This window comes from Triticum dicoccoides, chromosome 4B (assembly GCF_002162155.2).
Source record: "Triticum dicoccoides isolate Atlit2015 ecotype Zavitan chromosome 4B, WEW_v2.0, whole genome shotgun sequence".
Classification (NCBI taxonomy): Eukaryota; Viridiplantae; Streptophyta; class Magnoliopsida; order Poales; family Poaceae; genus Triticum; species Triticum dicoccoides.
In genome coordinates, this window is record NC_041387.1 from 594,495,785 (window position 1) to 594,518,727 (window position 22,943).

Below are 22,943 nucleotides of genomic sequence, written 5' to 3' on the forward strand. Positions count from 1 at the left end.
GCCAAAGATGAAGGCCAGGGGGCCCACACCCTGCTCATGAGGGTGGGGGGCGCCCCCCTGGGCGTGCCCCTACCTCGTGGGCCCCTGTTGGCTCTCCGACGCCCGTCTTCTCCTATATGAAGTCTTTCGACGAGAGAAAAATAGAAGGCAACCTTTCGGGACGAGACTCCACCGCCACGAGGCGGAACCTTGGCGGAACTAATCTAGGGCTCCGGCAGAGCTGTTCTGCCGGGGACATTTCCCTCCGGGAGGGGGAAATCATCACCATCCTCATCACCAACGCTCCTCTCATCGGGAGAGGGCAATCTCCATCAACATCTTCACCAGCACCATCTCATCTCCAAACCCTAGTTCATCTCTTGTATCCAATTCTTGTCTCCAAGTCCAGGATTGGTACTAGTAGGTTGCTAGTAGTGTTGATTACTCCTTGTAGTTGATGCTAGTTGGTTTATTTGGTGGAAGATCATATGTTCAGATCCTTTATGCACATTATTACCCCTCTAATTATGAACATGAATATGCTTTGTGAGTAGTTACGTTTGTTCCTGAGGACAAGGGAGAAGTCTTACTATTAGTAGTCATGTGAATTTGGTATTCGTTTGATATTTTGATAAGATGTATGCTGTCTAACCTCTAGTGGTGTTATGTGAACGTCGACTACATAACACTTCACCATTATTTGGGCCTAGAGGAAGGCATTGGGAAGTAATAAGTAGATGATGGGTTGCTAGAGTGACAGAAGCTTAAACCCTAGTTTATGCGTTGCTTCGTAAGGGGCTGATTTGGATCTATATGTTTCATGCTATGGTTAGGTTTACCTTAATACTTTTGTTGTAGTTGCGGATGCTTGCAATAGAGGTTAATCATAAGTGGGAGGCTTGTTCAAGTAAGAACAGCACCCAAGCACCGGTCCACCCACATATCAAATTATCAAAGTACCGAACGCGAATCATATGAGCGTGATGAAAACTAGTTTGACGATATTCCCATGTGTCCTTGGGAGCGCTTTTCCTATTATAAGAGTTTGTCCAGGCTTGTCCTTTGCTACAAAAAGGATTGGGCCACCTTGCTGCACTTTAGTTACTTTTGTTACTTGTTGCTCGTTACAATTTATCTTATCACAAAACTATCTGTTACCACTTATTTCAGTACTTGCAGAGAATACCTTGCTGAAAACCGCTTATCATTTCCTTTTGCTCCTCGTTGGGTTCGACACTCTTACTTATCAAAAGAACTACGATAGATCCCCTATACTTGTGGGTCATCAAGACTCTTTTCTGGCACCGTTGCTGGGGAGTGAAGCGCCTTTGGTAGGTGGAATTTGGTAAGGAAAAAATTATATAGTGTGCTGAAATTTTCTGTCACTTGTTACTATGGAAAGTAATTGTCTGAGGGGCTTGTTCGGGGTATCTTCACCCCGTCCAGTAGAGCAAAGAGTTGCTCCTCAACCTACTCAACCTACTGAACCTATTGAAAATGAAACTCCTTTTGAGATTCCTTCGGATATGATGGAAAAACTGCTAGCTAACACTTTTACAGGAGATGGAACAAAGCAACCTGATGAACATCTACGCTATGTGGATGATGTTTGTGGACTATTTAAGCTTGCAGGTATACCCAGTGATGTTGTTAAGAAGAAGGCTTTCCATTTATATTTGAAGGGAGACGCATTGACATGGTATAGGCTATGTGATGATATGAGATCATGGAACTATAAAAGATTGAAATTGGAATTTCACCAAAAGTATTACCCTATGCATCTTGTTCATCGTGATCGCAATTATATATATAATTTTTGGCCTCACGAAGGAGAAAGCATCGCTCAAGCTTGGGGGAGGCTTAAATCAATGTTATATTCATGCCCCAATCATGAGCTTGCAAGAGAAGTGATTATGCAAAGTTTTTATGCTCGGCTTTCTGATAACAATCGCACCATGCTCGATACTTCTTGTGATGGCTCTTTTATGATGAAGACTATTGAATTTAGATGGAATTTATTGGATAGAATTAAACGCAACTCTGAAGATTGGGACCTCGACGAAGGTAAGGAGTCTGGTATGACACCTAAGTTTGATTGTGTTAAATCTTTTGTGGATACCGATATTTTTCATAAGTTTAGCACTAAATATGGACTTGACTCTGAGATAGTAGCTTCTTTCTGTGAATCTTTTGCTACTTATGTTGATATCCCCAAGGAGAAGTGGTTTATATATCATCCTCCCATAGAAGTAAAAGTAGCTGCACCTATTAAAGTTGAAGAAAAAATTGTCACTTATAATGATCCTATCGTTCCCACTTCTTATGTTGAGAAACCACCTTTTCCTGTTAGAATGAAGGATCATGCTAAAGCTTCAACTGTTGTTCGTAAAAGCAATACTAGAACTTATACACCTCCTGAGCAAGTCAAAGTAGAACCCAATATTGCTATTATTAAAGATCTCTTGACTGATAATATTGATGGGCATGTTATTCAGTTCTGTGGTGAAACTGCCAGAATTGCTAAACCTTGTGATAGAGATAAACATAGACCTGTGGTAGGCATGCCTGTTATTTCTGTTAAAATAGGAGATCATTGTTATCATGGCTTGTGTGATATGGGTGCTAGTGCTAGTGTTATACCCATTGACTTATACAAAGAAATTATGCATGATATTGCACCTGCTGAGTTAGAAGATATTGATGTTACAATTAAACTTGCCAATAGAGATACTATATCTGCAATAGGAATTGTTAGAGATGTTGAAGTCTTGTGTGGGAAAACCAAATATCCCGCTGATTTTCTTGTTCTTGGTTCTCCACAAGATAGCTTTTGTCCCATTATAATTGGTAGACCCTTCTTGAATACTGTTAATGCTAAGATAGACTGCAAAAAGAATATTGTTACTGTTAGCTTGGATGATATGGTTCATGAGTTTAATTTCTCTAAATTTAGTAAACAACATCGTGAGGAAGAATTGCCTAGTAAGGACGAAATTATTGGTCTTGCTTCTATTACCGTACCTCCTAGTGATCCTTTAGAACAATATTTGCTAGACCATGAAAATGATATGTTCATGAATGAAAGAAGGGAAATAGATGAAGTATTCTTTAAACAGGAACCTATTCTGCAACACGATTTGCCTGTTGAAATTCTAGGGGATCCTCCTCCACCCAAGGGTGATCCTGTGTTTGAGCTTAAACTGTTGCCTGATAATCTTAAATATGCTTATCTTGATGAAAAGAAAATATATCCTGTCATTATTAGCACTAACCTTTCAGAGCATGAAGAAGAAAGATTATTGAAAACTCTGAAGAAGCACCGTGCTGCTATTGGATATACTCTGGATGATCTTAAGGGCATCAGTCCCACTCTATGTTAACATAAAATAAATTTGGAAGCTGATGCCAAACCAGCTTGTGATCCTCAACGACGTTTGAATCCTAAAATGAAAGAAGTGGTAAGAAAGGAAATACTCAAGCTTCTGGAGGCAGGTATAATTTATCCCGTTGCTGATAGTCAGTGGGTAAGTCCTGTCCATTGTGTCCCTAAGAAGGGAGGTATTACTGTTGTCCCTAATGATAAAGATGAATTGATTTCGCAAAGAATCATCACAGGTTATAGGATGGTAATTTATTTCCGCAAATTAAATAAGGCTACTAAGAAAGATCATTACCCCTTACCTTTTATTGATCAAATGCTAGAAAGATTATGCAAACATACACACTATTGCTTTCTAGAAGGTTATTCCGGTTTTTCTCAAATACTTGTGTTGGCTAAAGATCAATCAAAGACTACTTTTACATGCCCTTTTGGTACTTTTGCTTATAGACGTATGCCTTTCGGTTTATGTAATGCACCTGCCACCTTTCAAAGATGCATGATGGCTATATTCTCTTACTTCTGCGAGAATTTTTTTGAGGTTTTCATGGACGACTTTTCCGTCTATGGTTCCTCTTTTGATGATTGCTTGAGCAATCTTGCTCGAGTTTGCAGAGATGTGAAGAAACTAATCTTGTCTTGAATTGGGAAAAGTGCCACTTTATGGTTAATGAAGGTATTGTCTTGGGGCACAAAGTTTCTGAAAGAGGTATTGAAGTTGATAAAGCCAAGGTTGATGCTATTGAAAATATGCCATGTCCCAAGGACATCAAAGGTATAAGAAGTTTCCTTGGTCACACCGGATTTTATAGGAAGTTCATTAAGGACTTCTCAAAAATCTCTCAGCCTCTGACTAATTTATTACAAAAAGATGTATCATTTGTCTTTGATGATGATTGTGTAGAAGCATTTGAAATACTTAAGAAAGCATTAGTCTTTGCACCTGTTGTTCAGCCACCTGATTGGAACTTACCCTTTGAAGTTATGTGTGATGCTAGTGATTATGATGTAGGTGCTGTTCTAGGGCAAAGAGTTGATAAGAAATTAAATGTTATCCATTATGCTAGTAAGACTCTAGACAATGCTCAAAGAAATTATGCTACTACCGAAAAGGAACTTTTAGCAGTTGTATTTTCTTGTGATAAATTCAGACCCTATATTGTTGATTCTAAAGTAACTATTCACAGAGATCATGCTGCTATTAAATATCTTATGGAAAAGAAAGATGCAAAACCTAGACTCATTAGATGGGTTCTCCTGCTGCAAGAATTTTATTTACATATTGTTGATAGAAAAGGAGCTGAGAACCCCGTTGCAGACAACTTGTCTAGGTTAGAGAATGTTCTTGATGACCCACTACCTATTGATGATAGCTTTCCTGAGGAACAATTAAATGTCATAAGCACTTCTCGTAGCACTCCATGGTATGCTGATTATGCTAATTATATTGTTGCTAAATTTATACCACCTAGCTTCACATACCAACAAAAGAAAAAGTTTTTCTATGATCTTCGACATTACTTTTGGGATGACCCACATCTTTATAAAGGAGTAGGTGGTGTTAATAGACGTTGTGTACCTGAGCGTGAACAGGAACAGATCCTACGCAAGTGTCACTCCGAAGCTTATGGAGGACACCACGCTGGAGATAGAACTGCACATAAGGTATTGCAATCCGGTTTTTATTGGCCTACTCCCTTCAAGGATGCCCGTAAGTTTGTTTTGTCTTGCGATGAATGTCAAAGAATTGGTAATATTAGTAGACGTCAAGAAATGCCTATGAATTATTCACTTGTTATTGAACCATTTGATGTTTGGGGCTTTGATTATATGGGACCTTTTCCTGCCTCTAATGGATATACTCATATTTTAGTTGCTGTTGATTACATTACTAAGTGGGTAGAAGATATTCCAACAAGTAGTGCTGATCATAACACTTCTATTAAAATGCTTAAGGAATTTATTTTTCCGAGGTTTGGAGTCCCTAGATATTTAATGACTGATGGTGGTTCACACTTTATTCATGGTGCCTTCCGTAAGATGCTTGCTAAATATGACGTTAATCATAGAATTGCATCTCCATATCACCCGCAGTCTAGTGGTCAGGTAGAATTGAGCAATAGAGAGCTCAAATTAATTTTGCAAAAGACTGTCAATAGGTCTAGAAAGAATTGGTCCAAGAAACTTTATGATGCATTATGGGCCTATAGAACTGCATATAAGAATCCTATGGGTATATCTCCGTATAAAATGGTTTATGGAAAAGCTTGTCACTTACCTCTCGAACTAGAACATAAGGCATATTGGGCTATTAAAGAGCTCAACTACGATTTCAAACTTCCGGGGAGAAGAGGTTATTTGATATTAGCTCCCTTGATGAATGGAGAACCCAAGCTTATGAAAATGCCAAGTTGTTTAAAGAAAAATTTAAAAGATGGCATGACAAAAGGATACAAAAGCTTGAGTTTAATGTAGGTGATTATGTATTGCTATACAAATCTTGTTTAAGATTTTTTGCAGGAAAACTTCTCTCCAAATGGGAAGGTCCCTACATTATCGAGGAGGTCTATCGTTCCGGTGCCATAAAGATCAACAACTTCGCAGGCACAAATCCGAAGGTGGTAAACGGTCAAAGGATCAAACACTATATCTCAGGTAATCCTATAAATGTTGAAACCAATATTATTGAAATAGTAACCCCGGAGGAATACATAAGGGACACTTTCCAGCCCGTTTCAGACTCCGAAGAGGAATAGGTATGTGTTACGGTAAGTAAACCGACTCCAAAACAATTTTCAAGGCAATATTTCTCCGTTTTGGAATATTTAGAAAAATAGAAAAATAAGTGGCAGTCCGGGAAGGACACGAGGCCTCCACGAGGGTGGAGGGCGTGACCTACCCCCTGGGCGCGCCCCCCTACCTCATGAGCACCTCGTGTGCCCTCCGGACTCCGTTTCCCTGCACGATACGTATTTTGGTCGGTTTTGACTCTAGTATCACGCAAATCTCCCCTGTTCTTGTTTCGACTTGTTTTTCTGACAGGTCTAGATCATCATGACGACCCCAAGTGCTTCCAAGGACAAGTTCTTTGAGAAGGTGATCAACCCTTACCTCGCGGAGGTGCTGCGACACCCTCAAACCATTGAGATGCGTGATGGGTTGCTGCACATCCGCGATGTTGAGGGACCAAAGGGAATCGGAAGCGGGCAGTCGAGGCTCGAAGCAATGGAGCAACAAGTTTTCAAGTGCCAGGGGATGGTGGAGCGTGGAATCAACGCTACCCACAAGATGCTCGCGGAGTTCACCAACAACTACGAGCCGGATGCCAAGAAGACCGAGGAGGCCATCTTCAAGCTACACGAGAAGATCGAGCACCTCCAAGCCCAATGTGACGCCCCCGTCAACCTCCTCGTCGCCGGACTGCTCACATCATCGATCTCCTCCCCGGAGGCCTCCATCGAGCCCGCTGCCATTCCCCTACGGCCACTATGAGCTTCCTCCCTTCCCCTCTCTATTGCCGGTGTCGGCCACCCCACTCGTCGCACCGTTGCCATGCTCCAGCACCACCGCGCGCGCACCACCCCGCGCGTCGTGCCTGGGCCGGCACCCCGATGGTGCCCCGTGCCGCGCCTCACGTCGGGGAGCCCGCCCCGGCTCCCCTACAGTTGCTCCGACCACCGCCTTCGTTCAGCGGCGCTGCTGCTCCTCGCCCGCTGCCCCTTGCTCGCCGGCCGGCGCGTACCCGACCCTGCAGTGGCCGTTGCCATGGCCCTGGGCGTGCGCCCGTGCGGTCTGGGCAGCGCACACGCCCAGCCCCCAGCGCCCGCTTACCCGTGCGCCCATTAGGCCCCCTAGGGCCTATGACATATGGGCCCCGCCCATAGAACGTGTTTAAAAAAATAGAATTAAAAGAATTAGAAAAAATAATAAAAATAAAAATAAATTTAATTAATTAATTAATTAACTAACTAAGTTAATTAAGCTAATTAGTCCTACTTAATTAATCTAATTAACCTGTTAGTTTAAATAAACTGTAATTAGTTTAACCTAAACCCTAGTTAACCTAATCACTTTAATTAAATTAACTAATCCTGTTTAGTTAACTAAGTCAATGACCAGTGGGACCCACACGTTAGCGACCCAGTCAACACCTCTGTTGACTGCTGACGTCATGCTGATGTCATGATGACATCATCATGTACTGTTCTGGATAATGTTGAATTAAATCAATTAAATAAATTCTAAAAATGATTTAAAACTTTAGAAAATCATATAAAATAAACCGTAGCTCGGATGGAAAAACGTTATACATGAAAGTTGCTCAGAACAACGAGAAGAATCCGGATGCGCAGCCCGTTTGTCCGCCACACATCCCTAGCATAGAAAACATGGAACTTTCCCCCTCCGGTCCGTCTGTCCGAAAACGCGAAACACCGGGAATACTTTCCCGGATGTTTTCCCCCTTCGTCGGTATCACCTACCACTACGTTAGGTCACCCCTAGCACCACATATTGCCGCGTCTTGCTTTGTGTTACATTTGATTGCTCCGTTATTTATTGTGTTCTCCCTCCGTTACTTCTTTCCGGTAGACTCTGAGACTGGTGCCGATGTCCGTGTGTTTGACTACACCGAAGATGAGCTCTCCTTCTTGCCAGAGAAACCAGGCAAGCCCCCCCCCGTTGATCACCAGATATCGCCTATTCTTCTCTATACTGCTTGCATTAGAGTAGTGTAGCATGTTACTATTCGGTTACTCCTATTCTGTTGCATAGCCTGTCATTGTTGCTACAGTCATTGATACCTTACCCGCAATCCTAAATGCTTAGTATAGGATGCTAGTTTATCATCATTGGCCCTACATTCTTGTCAGTCTGCCTTGCTATACTATTGGGCCGTGATCACTTGGGAGGTGATCACGGGTATATACTATTCATATATACATACTATACAGATGGTGACTAAAGTCGGGTCAGCTCGTTGAGTACCCGCAAGTGATTCAGATAAGGGGGCTGAAAGGACAGGTGGCTCCATCCTGGTAGAGGTGGGCCTAGGTTCCCGACGGCCCCCGACTGTTACTATGTGGTGGAGCGACATGGCAGGTTGAGACCACCTAGGCAAGAGGTGGGCCTGGCCCTGGTCGGCGTTCGCGGTTGCTTCATAATAACACGCTTAACGAGATCTTGGTATTTGATCTGAGTCTGGCCACTGGCCTATACGCACTAACCAACTACGTGGGAAAGATATGGGCACTCGACGTCGTGGTATCAGCTGAAGCCTTCTTGACGTCAGCGACGGAGCGGCGCGTGCCGGATTGGACCGCGTAACGTGACTTCCTTTGTAATGGAGGTTGCTAGGTCTGCTTCCGGCCGCCCTCGCAACGTGCAGGTGTGCAATGGGTGATGGGCCTAGACCCCTGCGCGCATAGGATTTAGACCGGCGTGTTGACCTCTCTGTTGTGCCTAGGTGGGGCTGCGACGTGTTGATCTTCCGAGGCCGGGCATGACCCAGGAAAGTGTGTCCGGCCAAATGGGATCGAGCGTGTTGGGTTATGTGGTGCACCCCTGCAGGGAAGTTTATCTATTCGAATAGCCGTGTCCCTCGGTAAAAGGACAACCCGGAGTTGTACCTTGACCTTATGACAACTAGAACCGGATACTTAATAAAACACACCCAGACAAGTTCCACAGACAACCCGGTGATCGCTTTTCCACAGGGCGACGAGGGGAGGATCGTCGGGTAGGATTATGCTATGCGATGCTACTTGGAGGACTTCAATCTACTCTCTTCTACATGCTGCAAGACGGAGGCTGCCAGAAGCGTAGTCTTCGATAGGACTAGCTATCCCCCTCTTATTCTGGCATTCTGCAGTTCAGTCCACCGATATTGCCTCTTTACACATATACCCATGCATATGTAGTGTAGATCCTTGCTTGCGAGTACTTTGTATGAGTACTCACGGTTGCTTTTCTCCCCCTTTTCCCCCCTTTCCTTTCTACCTGGTTGTCGCAACCAGATGCTGGAGCCCAGGAGCCAGACGCCACCGTCGACGACGACTCCTACTGCACTGGAGGTGCCTACTACTACGTGCAGGCCGCTAACGACGACCAGGAGTAGTTTAGGAGGAGCCCAGGCAGGAGGCCTGCGCCTCTTTCAATCTGTATCCCAGTTTGTGCTAGCCTTCTTAAGGCAACCTTGTTTAACTTATGTCTGTACTCAGATATTGTTGCTTCCGCTGACTCGTTTATGTATGAGCACTTGTATTCGAGCCCTCGAGGCCCCTTGCTTGTAATATTATGCTTGTATGACTTATTTTACTTTTAGAGTTGTGTTGTGTTATCTTCCCGTGAGTCCCTGATCTCGATCGTACACATTTGCGTGCATGATTAGTGTACGATTGAATCGGGGGCGTCACACCCAAATCTATGATCTGCAAAACCAAAACTGTGAGTATGAATATAGATTCAAAAGGATGAGTTTGGCCGCAGATTTGAGGATTCCGGAGACTCGATCATCCTTCTATCATGGTGAGCCTATGCCATGGAATGTGGACGACAAGCTCGCATCATCAACAACACCTCCACCGCCAACAACAAAGAAGGAGACATAATCACATGGGTATGGGCACTCCCCTTGGCAACTGCCAAGCTTGGGGGAGGTGCCCTGGTATCGTATCACCATCACAACTCCTATATTTACCATTTTTCTTAGTTTGATCCTTTTAGTAGTATCTTGATTTAGTAGAATAAAGTCATGGCATGATCTAGTTTTGAGTTTTGCTTTATGATCCTTCTTTGTAATCGAGTCCGTGAGCTATATAATAAAGATTAGTGTTGAGTCAAGGGCTTGATTATTTTTCCATGATCTTGGGTGAATAGAAGAAAAGAATAAAAAGAATCAAAGAGTTCATATTGATCTTATTAAAAGTAATGACTTCACATAGAAATAGTATGATGATTAAAGGTTGTTGGGAGTTGGCAAATATAGCTTTGGTCATCGTTGCAATTAATAGGAAGTAATAAGGAAAGAGAGGTTTCACATATAGATATATTATCATTGACATCTTTTATGATTGGGAGCACTCATTAAAATATGACATGCTAAAAGAGTTGAGGTTGGACAAGGAAGACAACATAATGAGTTATGTTTTCTTACATCTGAGATAAAGTATGTTGTCATGGATCCTCTAACGTGTTGAGCTTGCCTTTCCCCCTCATGCCAGCCAAATTCTCAGCACCAAGTAGAAATACTACTTGTGCTTCCAAATACCCTTAAAACCAGTTTTGCCATGAGAGTCCACCATATCTACCTATGGATTGAGTAAGATCCTTCAAGTAAGTTGTCATCGGTGCAAGCAATAAAAATTGCTCTCTAAATATGCATGACTTATTAGTGTGGAGAAAATAAACTTTGTACGAACTTGTTGTGGACGCAATAAAAGCGACGGACTGCATAATAAAGGTTCACATACAAGGGGTAATATAAAGTGACATTCTTTTGCATTAAGATTTTGTGCATCAACCCTAAATGCGCATGACAACCTCTGCTTCCCTCTGCGAAGGGCCTATCTTTTATTATTATCCTCTACCTTATGCAAGAGTCATGGTGATCTTCACCTTTCCTTTTTCATTTTATCCTTTGGCAAGCTCAGCATGTTGGAAAGAACGTGATATATATATCTAATTGGATGTACGGGTGCATGAATTATTATTGTTGACATTACCCTTGAGGTAAAAGGTTGCGGGGCAAAATTATAAGCCCCTATCTTTCTCTTTGTCCGATTAAAACTCCGTAACCACAAGTATTGCGTGAGTGTTAGCAATTATGAAGGACTAAGTGATAGTTGAGTATGTGGACTTGCTTTTAAGCTCTGACATAGACTCTTTCCGATGTTATGATAAGTTGCAATTGCTTCAATGACTCAAGTTATAATATGTTGGCACTCAATAAGGTTTCTGATTCGTACTTTGGCTTTGTGAAAAGATCATCACTTGAACATGAGTAATCATATGACAAAATCTATTTATGTTGCTGTTATGGAAATAATCATGATTCCTTCATGTCCGTATTTTATTTTTATCGACGCCTCTACCTCTAAACATGAGGACATATTTATTGTTATCGGCTTTTCGCTTGAGCACAAGCGAGGTCTAAGCTTGGGGGAGTTGATACGTCCATTTTGCATCATGCTTTTATATCGATATTTATCGCATTATGGGCTGTTATTTCACGTTATGTCACAATACTTATGGCTATTCTCTCTTATTTTACAAGGTTTACATGAAGATGGAGAATGCCGGCAGCTGGAATTCTGGGCTGGAAAAGGAGCAAATATTGGAGGCCTATTCTGCGCAACTCCAAAAGTCCTGAAACTCCACGGAATATCTTAAAATAAATAAAGAAAAATCGTCGCCAAAGATGAAGGCCAAGGGGCCCACACCTTGCTCATGAGCGTGGGGGGCGCGTCCCCCCTGGGCGCGCCCCCCTACCTCGTGGGCCCCCTGGTGGCTCTCCGACGCCCGTCTTCTCCTATATGAAGTCATTCGATGAGAAAAAAAATAGAAGGCAACCTTTCGGGACGAGACTCCGCCGCCACGAGGCGGAACCTTGGCGGAACCAATCTAGGGCTCCGGCAGAGCTGTTCTGCCGGGGACACTTCCCTCCGGGAGGGGGAAATCATCACCATCTTCAGCACCAACGCTCCTCTCATCGGGAGAGGGCAATCTCCGTCAACATCTTCACCAGCACCATCTCATCTCCAAACCCTAGTTCATCTCTTGTATCCAATTCTTGTCTCCAAGTCCGGGATTGGTACTAGTAGGTTGCTAGTAGTGTTGATTACTCCTTGTAGTTGATGCTAGTTGGTTTATTTGGTGGAAGATCATATGTTCAGATCCTTTATGCATATTATTACCCCTCTGATTATGAACATGAATATGCTCTGTGAGTAGTTACGTTTGTTCCTGAGGACAAGGGAGAAGTCTTGCTATTAGTAGTCATGTGAATTTGGTATTCGTTCGATATTTTGATAAGATGTATGTTGTCTAACCTCTAGTGGTGTTATGTGAATGTCGACTACATAACACTTCACCATTATTTGGGCCTAGAGGAAGGCATTGGGAAGTAATAAGTAGATGATGGGTTGCTAGAGTGACAGAAGCTTAAACCCTAGTTTATGCGTTGCTTCGCAAGGGGCTGATTTGGATCCATATGTTTCATGCTATGGTTAGGTTTACCTTAATACTTTTATTGTAGTTGCGGATGCTTGCAATAGAGGTTAATCATAAGTGGGAGGCTTGTACAAGTAAGAACAGCACCCAAGCACCGGTCCACCCACATATCAAATTATCAAAGTACCGAACGCGAATCATATGAGCATGATGAAAACTAGCTTGACGATATTCCCATGTGTCCCTGGGAGCGCTTTTCCTATTATAAGAGTTTGTCCAGGCTTGTCCTTTGCTACAAAAAGGATTGGGCCACCTTTCTGCGCTTTATTTACTTTTGTTACTTGTTGCTCGTTACAATTTATCTTATCACAAAACTATCTGTTACCACTTATTTCAGTACTTGCAGAGAATACCTTGCTGAAAACCGCTTATCATTTCCTTCTGCTCCTCGTTGGGTTCGATACTCTTACTTATCGAAAGGACTACGATAGATCCCCTATACTTGTGGGTCATCACCGTGCTCTAAAAGATCTAAGTGAAGTACTAGAGCAAAAATTATCACGCTCAAAAGATATAAGTGAAGCACTAGAGCAAAACTATCAAGCTCAAAAGATATAAGTGAAGAACATAGAGTATTCTAGCAAATTCCAATTCATGTATGGATCTCTCAAAAGATGTGTACAGCAAGGATGATTGTGGTAAACTAACAAGCAAATACACAAATGATACAAGACGCTCCAAGCAAAACACATAACATGTGGTGAATAAAAATATAGCTCCAAGTAAATTACCGATGGAAGTAGAAGAAAGAGGGGATGCCTTCCGGGGCATCCCCAAGCTTTGACTTTTTGGTGTCCTTGGATTATCTTGGGGGTGCATGGGCATCCTAAAGCTTAGTCTCTTGCCACTCCTTGTTCCATAATCCATCAAAAGAATTCACCCAAAACTTGAAAACTTCACAACACAAAACTCAATAGAAATCTTGTGAGCTCTATTAGTGAAAGAAAACAAAAGACTACTTCAAGGTACTGTAATGAACTCATTCTTTATTTATATTGGTGTTAAACCTACTGTATTACAACTTCTCTATGGATTATAAACTATTTTACTAGCCATAGATTCATCAAAATAAGCAAACAACACACGCAAAACAGAATCTGTCAAAAACAGAACAGTCTGTAGCAATCTGTAACTAACGCAAACTTCTGGAACTCTTAAAATTCTACCAAACTAGGAAGTCCTGTAAAATTTATCTATTGAACAGCAGCAAAAAGAATCAACACAAAATCACGTTCCTGTGATTTAAAAAAATTATATTCGTGCGCGCAAAGTTTCTGTTTTTCAGCAGAATCAAATCAACTATCATCGTAGGTTATCCTATAGGTTCTACTTGGCACAAACACTAATTGAAACATAAAACCACATCCAAACATAGGCTAGATGGATTATTTATTCCTAAACATAAACAAAAAACAAAAAACAAAAATAAAATTGGGTTGCCTCCCAACAGGCGCTATCGTTTAACGCCCCTAGCTAGGCATAAAAGCAAGGATAGATCTAGGTGTTGCCATCTTTGATTTTTAGTTTCTTAGCGGAGTCATGATCGAATCCGGGGGGTTCTTCCCGCTTCCCTTCATACTAGGAAATTTTTAGATCTAAAGAATCCAACCGCTTATTACAAAGAGTAATCAACATATTCATACGGTGAAGATTTCCGCTAACACCTTTAAGAGGCTCAAGAGATTTTTGTAAATTTTTTGTTACTTCGCAAATCTTCTCAAACACTTGGGTTTCTTCCTGGGTAGGATGAGATCCTCCTTTTTGGGATAGTGTTCCCACTATTCCCTCTATAATTTCATGCGCAATACTGGGTTTCCCTCGGACATGCAATCCAAGAGTTGTCTATGCGTCATATTTAACCCAACATAAAAATTATGAAGAAGAATTTTATAGTTCACCTCTAGGGTGCACTTACGATAAGATTCCATCATCCTATACCAAGCATCTTTTAAATTTTCTCCTTGCCTTTGCTTGAAGTGAAGAACTTCAAACTCGGGAGACATAGGAGTGGATAAGGGATTAGACATAACGACAAGCAAGCAAACTAACACACGAGCAAACAAAAAGGCAAAGGAAAAAGGCAAATGGGAAAGAGAGGAGGAGATTGGGAAAGAGAGGGCGAATAAAACAGCAAGGGTGAAGTGGGGGAGAGGAAAATGAGAGGTAAATAATGTAATGCGACAGATAGGGATTGTGATGGGTACTTGGTATGGTTGACTTGCTTGCGTGAGCCTCCCCGGCAACGGCGCCAGAAATTCTTCTTGCTACCTCTTGAGCACTGCGTTGGTTTTCCCCGAAGAGGAGAGGATGATGCAGTAAAGTAGCGTTAGTATTTCCCTCAGTTTTTGAGAACCAAGGTATCAATCCAGTAGGAGACCACACACAAGTCCCTCGTACCTAAACAAAACGATAGCTACTCGCAACCAACGCGATTAGGGGTTGTCAATCCCTTCACGGTCACTTACGAGGGTGAGATCTGATAGAGATGATAAATAATATTTTTGGTATTTTTGATATAGAGATGCAAAGTGAAAAGTAAAAGGCAAAGTAAAAGCAAAGCAAATAATAAAGTGATAGAGATTGATATGATGAGAATAGACCCAGGGGCCATAGGTTTCACTAGTGGCTTCTCTCAAGAGCATAAGTATTCTATAGTGGGTGAACAAATTACTGTTGAGCAATTGACAAAATTGAGCATAATTATGAGTATATCTAGGTATGATCATGTATATAGGCATCATGTCCGAGACAAGTAGATTGAAACGATTCTGCATCTACTACTATTACTCCACTCATCGACCGCTATCCAGCATGCATCTAGAGTATTAAGTTAAAAACAGAGTAACGCCTTAAGCAAGATGGCATGATGTAGAGGGATAAATTCATGCAATATGATAAAAACCCCATCTTGTTATCCTCGATGGCAACAATACAATACGTGCCTTGCTGCCCCTGCTGTCACTGGGAAAGGACACCGCAAGATTGAACCCAAAGCTAAACACTTCTCCCATTGCAAGAACTACCAATCTAGTTAGCCAAACCAAATGGATAATTCGAAGAGACTTGCAAAGATAACTCAATCATACATAAAAGAATTCAGAGAAGATTCAAATATTATTCATAGATATTCTGGATCATAAACCCATAATTCATCGGTCTCAACAAAACACACCGCAAAAAGAAGATTACATCGAATATATCTCCACAAGAGAGGGGGAGAACATTGTATTCAGATCCAAAAAGAGAGAAGAAGCCATCTAGCTACTAGCTATGGACCCGAAGGTCTGAAGTAAACTACTCACACTTCATCGGAGAGGCTATGGTGTTGATGTAGAAGCCCACCGTGGTAGATGCCCCCTCCAGCGGAGCTCCGGAACAGGCCGCAAGATGGGATCTCGTGGATACAGAAAGTTGCGCCGGTGGAATTTGGTTTTTGGCTCCGTATCTGATCTGTCGGGGGTACGTAGGTATATATAGGAGGAAGGAGTACGTCGGTGGAGCAACATGGGGCCCACGAGGTAGGGGGGCGCGCCCTAGGGGGGGGGCGCCCCCCACCCTCGTGACCTCCTCGGTTACTTCTTGGAGTAGGGTCCAAGTCTCCTGGATCCCGTTCGGCGAGAAAATCATGTTCCCGAAGGTTTCATTCCGTTTGATATTCCGTTTGTTTGAAACACTGAAATAGGTAAAAAACAGCAATTTTGGGCTGGGCCTCCAGTTAATAGGTTAGTCCCAAAAGTAATATAAAAGTGGAAAATAAAGCCCAATATAATCCAAAACAGTAGATAAAGTAGCATGGATCAATCAAAAATTATAGATACGTTGGAGATGTATCACTGATATTTTGAACTTACTCTTTATTTTCTAATTTGAAATTGAACGGAATTGACAACACAGTTATCATCTTTGTTTATACACGTGCAAAACCTATCATCTCTCTGCTTGTTTCAGGGTGATATGCCTGATGGCGTGCATAAGTCCGCTGAAGGATGTGAGACAAACCAACATATATTGCAGCAAAGAAGGCAAAACATCTTGAAGATAGCGAGACAACCCCAAAGTCTTGTCTTGATGCAGTGTTCAAGTTACTTGAGACTAGCAGTCAGACAAGCTCACATAATTCGTTGTCTAAATCAGTTCGACTTCTTCAGTCCCAAGTTCTAGCAGAAAGGCATTCTGCAACTCAATTTCGACTTGAAGTCCTATCTCTAAGAAATATTGCGGAGAACACCAATGAGAACCTCATTGCTAAATAGCTACACCTGGAAGCTATGGCCGAATGCTAGGCTGGTCTCACAGCCTTGCTCAGCAGCTTGCGCAGCAGTTCCCGCGCAAGGCTAACCTTTCTTGAACTGTCTTGGAAGTGGCCGGTCTCGGTTCAGTATTATTTTCTTACGCTGCAATGGTGCCCAGTTTTTGTAATCTGCTTATTCGTTGCGCTTTATGATCACTGTTGGCGAACTCGATGCCCAGTGGATGTAATACACCATAAATCCTTTATTATATAGTGTAGGTTTATTCTTAGTTACTATGCCGTAATTTCTTTATTGTATAGAGTAGGTTTGTTCTTAATTCCAACTAGTTGCTGCCACCATTTGCTATTTGAAAAAAAAATCTGATGTAGTCGACCGGGCCGAAACATTCGCCTCTAACGGGCCTGGTTTTTAGCGGGCCACAATTGGACCGGCCCGCATCTTTCTTGGGACCGAATGATTGGGGCCTTCACATTTTGCGCTAGGCCCGCAACTTACTCCGTCCTATATTTTAGTTGGGCCTTTTATGGACCCAACGCTTAGTTTAGCACAGGTAGCGCCGGGGCCATTAACAGGCTGAATATTCTACTGGCCTGTTATGGCCCAGATGAAACCATGGGCCTTTAGCAGGCCGAAATGCATGTTGGGACTCAATTTTCACTAGTCGTCGACAGGCCTTCAGTAGGCTGAAATGTAGACTGGGCCTTTTTGGGCCCAGTTATATGATGGGCCGTTACGAGGCCGAAACATATCTCGGGCCTTAGTTGACCCACTAATATCATGGGCCTTTAAGAGGCCGAAAGCTTAGTACAGACATCAACGAGCCGAATTATCCGACATGCCTTTAACAGGCCCAAAGTCACATTGGGCTGAACTGTTGCCACCTTTACCACAGGCCGTTAGTGGACCCAATGTCCCGTCAGACCATATATGGCCCATGGGCAGCATGGGCCATTCCTAGGCCGAAAGTCACACCGGGCTGAAATGGGCCCATGTCTACTGGGCTGTAATTGGGCCCAAATATTCAGCGAACAATTAATGGGCCAGATCTGGCTTTGGGCCGTAAATGGGCCTTTATTAAACAGGCCGTTATTGGGCTGGCCCACTAGTACGTGAGTAAGTACTATGAGCCTTTGACCGGGCCGGCCTTTTTAACCTATATGGGCCTTTGTTGGGCCTCACCACGTGTCGACGTATCATAGGCATGTCTCCTCCAATGGATGGGCGGCATCTAGCCCACTAACGAGTTGACACATGTTTCCTCCGGTCAATCAAAATTTTATACATGGAAATTTCCCATTGGTCCGGCTGTTAACGGGTTATCGGATTCAAAACCGGACCCGATAGCTTAACGGCGTTCCGTTATGGTGGATTCCACGTGTCGGTCACCCTTGACGAAAGCAATTCTGTGATGCGCGATTTATCATCATGGAAGTGGATACTTTCGTGATGATAATTTTGGTAATGTCATGGAACACTTCTACGACATCACAGGTATGACTATCTTGATTCTGTCATAAAATCGTCATGGATATACATGCATGACAGAAAACGTGACCTACTGTGACAAACACGTATCATCACGGAAGTGTATTTTTTTGTAGTGAGTGTGGACTCATGCACCCTTCATACACTCTACCAAACACACAAAAGTGGGTCAAGAAGGGAACTTTTACTCTCATGCACCCTTCATGCACCCTACCAAACACACCCTAAGCTGATGGCAAATACCTTCTTTGCCATCAGCTAGCAGACGGCAAAGAGGCGGCTGACGGCAAAGATCCTGATTCCAGTAGTGTTTATTCTTCTTCCGCTCGGCGACACGACCCACGATATGCCCAAGCCACCAACCATTGTAACTCACCTCTATTTCTTCTCTGACGAACAGACCCCTCCCCCTCCCACCTTGGGACACTGTAGCTCATAGCGTAGTCCTCGTCTCCAGCAAGGTCTTGGCTCGGCCTCGGCAAAGGTCAGCGCTCCTCACTGCCGCTCATTATGCAGCCCCATCTTCGACTTCAACATAATGGACTAAAATTCAAGATACATGATAAATAGCAAAGTCGGATCTATTTTCGGTCTCAAGAACTAGGTGCGTACCACCATGGGAGCCTTTCATGTTGACTGTTAGGTATTAGGGAGGAGATAGGGAGGGGGTGTATGGGGTTTTGGATCCCATGCCTAGGTTGGATTTTTGGTGTTGGGAATTTACACCAAGACTCTGCTGGTGCCTGGTGCCTATGCTTCGCGCCAAAAACTAAGAAGGGAAAGGGGGCCAACGAGGAGGGGACCAACACCCTTTCAATTTAGGTAAAGGAGGGTTGTCGGGAAGGGGGGCGCCCTGTAGTTCTAGCCAGAGTGTGTGCACCACCTAGACATGTTCAATTTCCCCCCTACATGTACAATACAGTCAGGGAATAAATGATCCTTTGTGCGGTAGACTAATATGATCTCACACAATATAGTATATACTTTTGATCATACAAGTCAAGCAATAAACTTAGATAGTACAATTTAGATAGTACACTTAGATGATGGAAGGCAGAAAACCCCACATGTTTGTATGCATTATAAACTTTTGATCAGACTTATCATTGATGTTTCTTAGGACTTGTCTCCATGGCTATTCATCGGTCTGAAAAGGCTCCTGAAGTTCCAACCCCCTTATTACGTGGCGTGAGCTTAGCACGCAGTGGCCGTTTCATGAAGTTCAAGAACTCGACATGTGGCTCGAGGTCGACAGCCATGTCGCCTTCCACCTCCGTCCACTCAAACTCCCTCACGAGGTTTGCAACGAAGTACCCCAGGTGAAGCATCGCGACACCCATGCCAGGGCACATCCTCCTGCCCGCACCAAACGGCATCATCCTAATTTCTCCGGCGCTTCCTGCAGCCGCCACAAGGCTCACGCCGTTGCCCCCGCCGCTAGCCAGGAACCGCTCCGGCTGAAACTCATCTGGGTCAGCCCACGACGTCTTGTCCCGCCCCAGACGCTCCAACTGGAACTGCACGATCGTCCCCGCCGTGACGCGCTGGCCATCCAAAACGACGTGGTCCTCAGGCATCACCTTGCAAGCAAGAAAATATTAAGTATGTGTGACCTTGACTGACTAACTTTAATAATTAACCTATTGCCAAACTTAAAATATGAGGATTCCATTTATGAAAATGATGAAAAGTGGAGTATGCTTGCAACAGGAGTATGTTATGCAAAATCATAAGGTTAGTAAATCATACTATTATAAGAGCATAAAGACTTCATTCTAGAAATTTTTCAAAAATCCAAGCATTTTATGTATCCGTTTTAATTTCATCATTATACAGAAACTATTTTTGATTTACTTTTTTCATTGTATTGAAGGAATGTTCCATATCTAAACGAGAAATTAATAAGAGAAAAGGTTTTTTAGAACTGGAAAGTAGTTACTTGCTCACCTGCCTAACCACAGTGGGCACGCTGGGGTGCAGACGGAGCGCCTCCATGAGGACAGCATTGAGGTACTCCAGCCTACCAAGGTCTTCCTCGCCGACCTCCTTCGCGTCCACCCCAACGACAGCCTCGATCTCTCTCCGGACGTTCTCCTGGACGTTTAGATGCTTCACCAAGTTCGCCATGATCCACTGCAGCTCCGCGGTCGGGGGCTCCGTGCCGACGCCAAGAAACTCGGAGCAGAGCCCCACGAGCTCACCGTCCGTTAGCGTTTGCTTGCGACTGGGAGCATTCCTACCGTAGGCGGAGTAGCTTTCGTCTGCGACCAGGAGGTCGATGAGTGTGTCCACATATGCTGGGGCTTCGCCGGACGGTCGACGCCGCCGGCCGCGTCGCGCATTGATGAGCGGGAGGTACAGCTCCTCCTGCTGCCGCCTGAGCGCGAGCAGCTTGTTCCACCGTTCGCGGTAGATTAAGCTGGTCAACGCCGGGAGTGCTGCGAAGACACGCACCCCAACGAGGGACCAGATGAGCTCCTCCATGTTGTCGGCCATGGCGCAGACTAGGCCTGCGTCCACGGCATCGCCGAAGCACATGGTGGCGTTCAGGCCGAACATAGCAGCGTGCATGCTCTCGGCCGCGTGGGCCACGCCGTCGTTAGACGTGCACTGTGCGCGGAGGTCCGCGACGAGACCGCGGAGCGCGCGGCTGCGGGCGGGGGCGTAGAGGCGAAGGCGCGACGGGTGGAAGACCTCGGAGACGAGGTTGCGGCGGGTGGCCCGCCAGAGCGAGCCGTAGGGCGCAGAGCTTATGTTGTGGTGGCGCTGGCGGGAGAGGACGGAGCTGGCCGCGCTCGTCGGGGGACGGTTGCAGAACGCGCCCCCGGTAGCGCCGCGGACGAGGAGGTGGTGCGCGGTGACACGGTCTGTGACGACGACCTCCTGCCGCAAGGCAGCGGAGAAGTCACGTACGAGACCCCACTTGACGGAATGACGGCGGCAAGGCGGGTTCGCATTTCCTTGATCGGCGGTGCACGCCGGAGCAGGCTGCCGATGACGACGACGAGGAGCGTCATGGGGAGCAGGAGGAGGATCAACTCTTGCATGGCGTGACCGGAGTTGCTACTTGCTGCTGCTACTTCCCCTTCATGCCGCGTACTAGTGTTTATATAGACCGTGTGAAGGAGTTATCCATCGATCGCTTTACCCAGATGCGAACAGAAATTTTAATTGTGAACGTTTTCTGGCTGGCCAGCATTTTGAGGTCGGGGTTATCCCAGTTCAAATTCATAAATGAATAAAAGTTGTTCAAGTTCCCATGAATTAAGGATCACATGAGTGTATCAGATTTGTCAATGACGATCGAGTTGACAAGTTGAAAGCAAGCCATCGTCTTTGCTATTCTTTTGCGAGGATATGCCACACTTCGCGGGAAGAAGAAGAATGCCACCTCGACTTGCTTCACATGTTGGCATCTTACGGGTGAGCATGCTATGGTAACGTTAGAATGAAGAGCAAGCTATGATTTAGTGTTGTTTTTTATTGAGAAAAGGCTATGCAGCAAATGTCGTGTTCGAAAATTATGTCACACGTTTGCTTAAAATCGGTTAAAAACAAGAAAAAACTACTATATTAAGTAATTGATGTCACAAACGTGAAACGATTAACATCGAGAAGTGATCACAATAACCATCAATGCAGCAAAAAATTACCCAAATGCAATTATATCAATTTCAGAAATTTCGTGACTCACAGTGAACGCCCTCTGCAGCATTGGATCCCCTGCAGGAATTCCAATGTGTTCGCTCCCGCACCCTACTCCAAGCTGGCCATATTACACTCAGAATGTCCGAAGGAGGCCGGCCGCGACAATTACATCTATCAAGTCGGTAAGTTTATTGAATAATCTCTATCATCAAGGAGAGTTGGTTAGGCCATGTACAATGCAGGTGCCTCCACAGGTGCTTCAGGGAAAAAAAACCTGGTTTTTTTTCTCAGAGAGGCAACGGAAGCCCAAGTTTGCTTCTGCTTGGCACCGATGCTGCAGTCTTTGGGTGGTAAAAAACATATTCCCTCTCCTTAATCACATGTACTAATCCAGCCTAAGCACAAGTAGTATGAGGCACTGCCCATTGTAGGTATCATTATTTTTCTAGGAAGCAAGCAAACTCTCTCTCCTTAAACACCTGTACATAAGCAGTCCCATTGTACAAGGCCTTATCCCGCCTCCCCTCCTTTCCAGTTTTTTCTCCCAACGTTATAACGAATCAACCATGTCCTACATTAAACCAAACTTCCTTTGCCTTTACCTGCTCATACTTCAATCAAATTAATTAAATGTCACCAAAATCTTAGAATATGGAGGATGTAGGATTTCACAAGGATCCAGATCTTATAAAAAAGGACGCCGATATCTACCGACCGTTCGGTCTGGAGACCTCCCGGACCGAACCAAAGGTTCGGTATGAGGCTCTTTCAGGACGAACGAACGATTCCGTTCGATAGAAAATACCCACAGCCCGAACGCCCCCCACCCAACGCCCCAACGGGCTTTTCCCCTGTAAATACGAAAACAAACCCAGTAACAACCCCCAGTAACCCACACTAGCCACACATGCCTTTCCTAAATGGGTCTCTCATCTCACCAACGCCATTGTTTATGGCGGAACAAAAAAAAA

The 22,943-nt window shown here is 44.1% G+C and overlaps 2 pseudogenes; both read right to left on the reverse strand.

Annotated features, from left to right (window-relative positions):
* Positions 1-19,463: 19,463 nt before the first annotated feature.
* Positions 19,464-21,371, reverse strand: LOC119293961 (annotated as a pseudogene).
* A 1,177-nt stretch (positions 21,372-22,548) lies between these two features.
* The window catches only part of LOC119292862, a 1,287-nt pseudogene continuing 892 nt past the window's right edge, over positions 22,549-22,943 (reverse strand).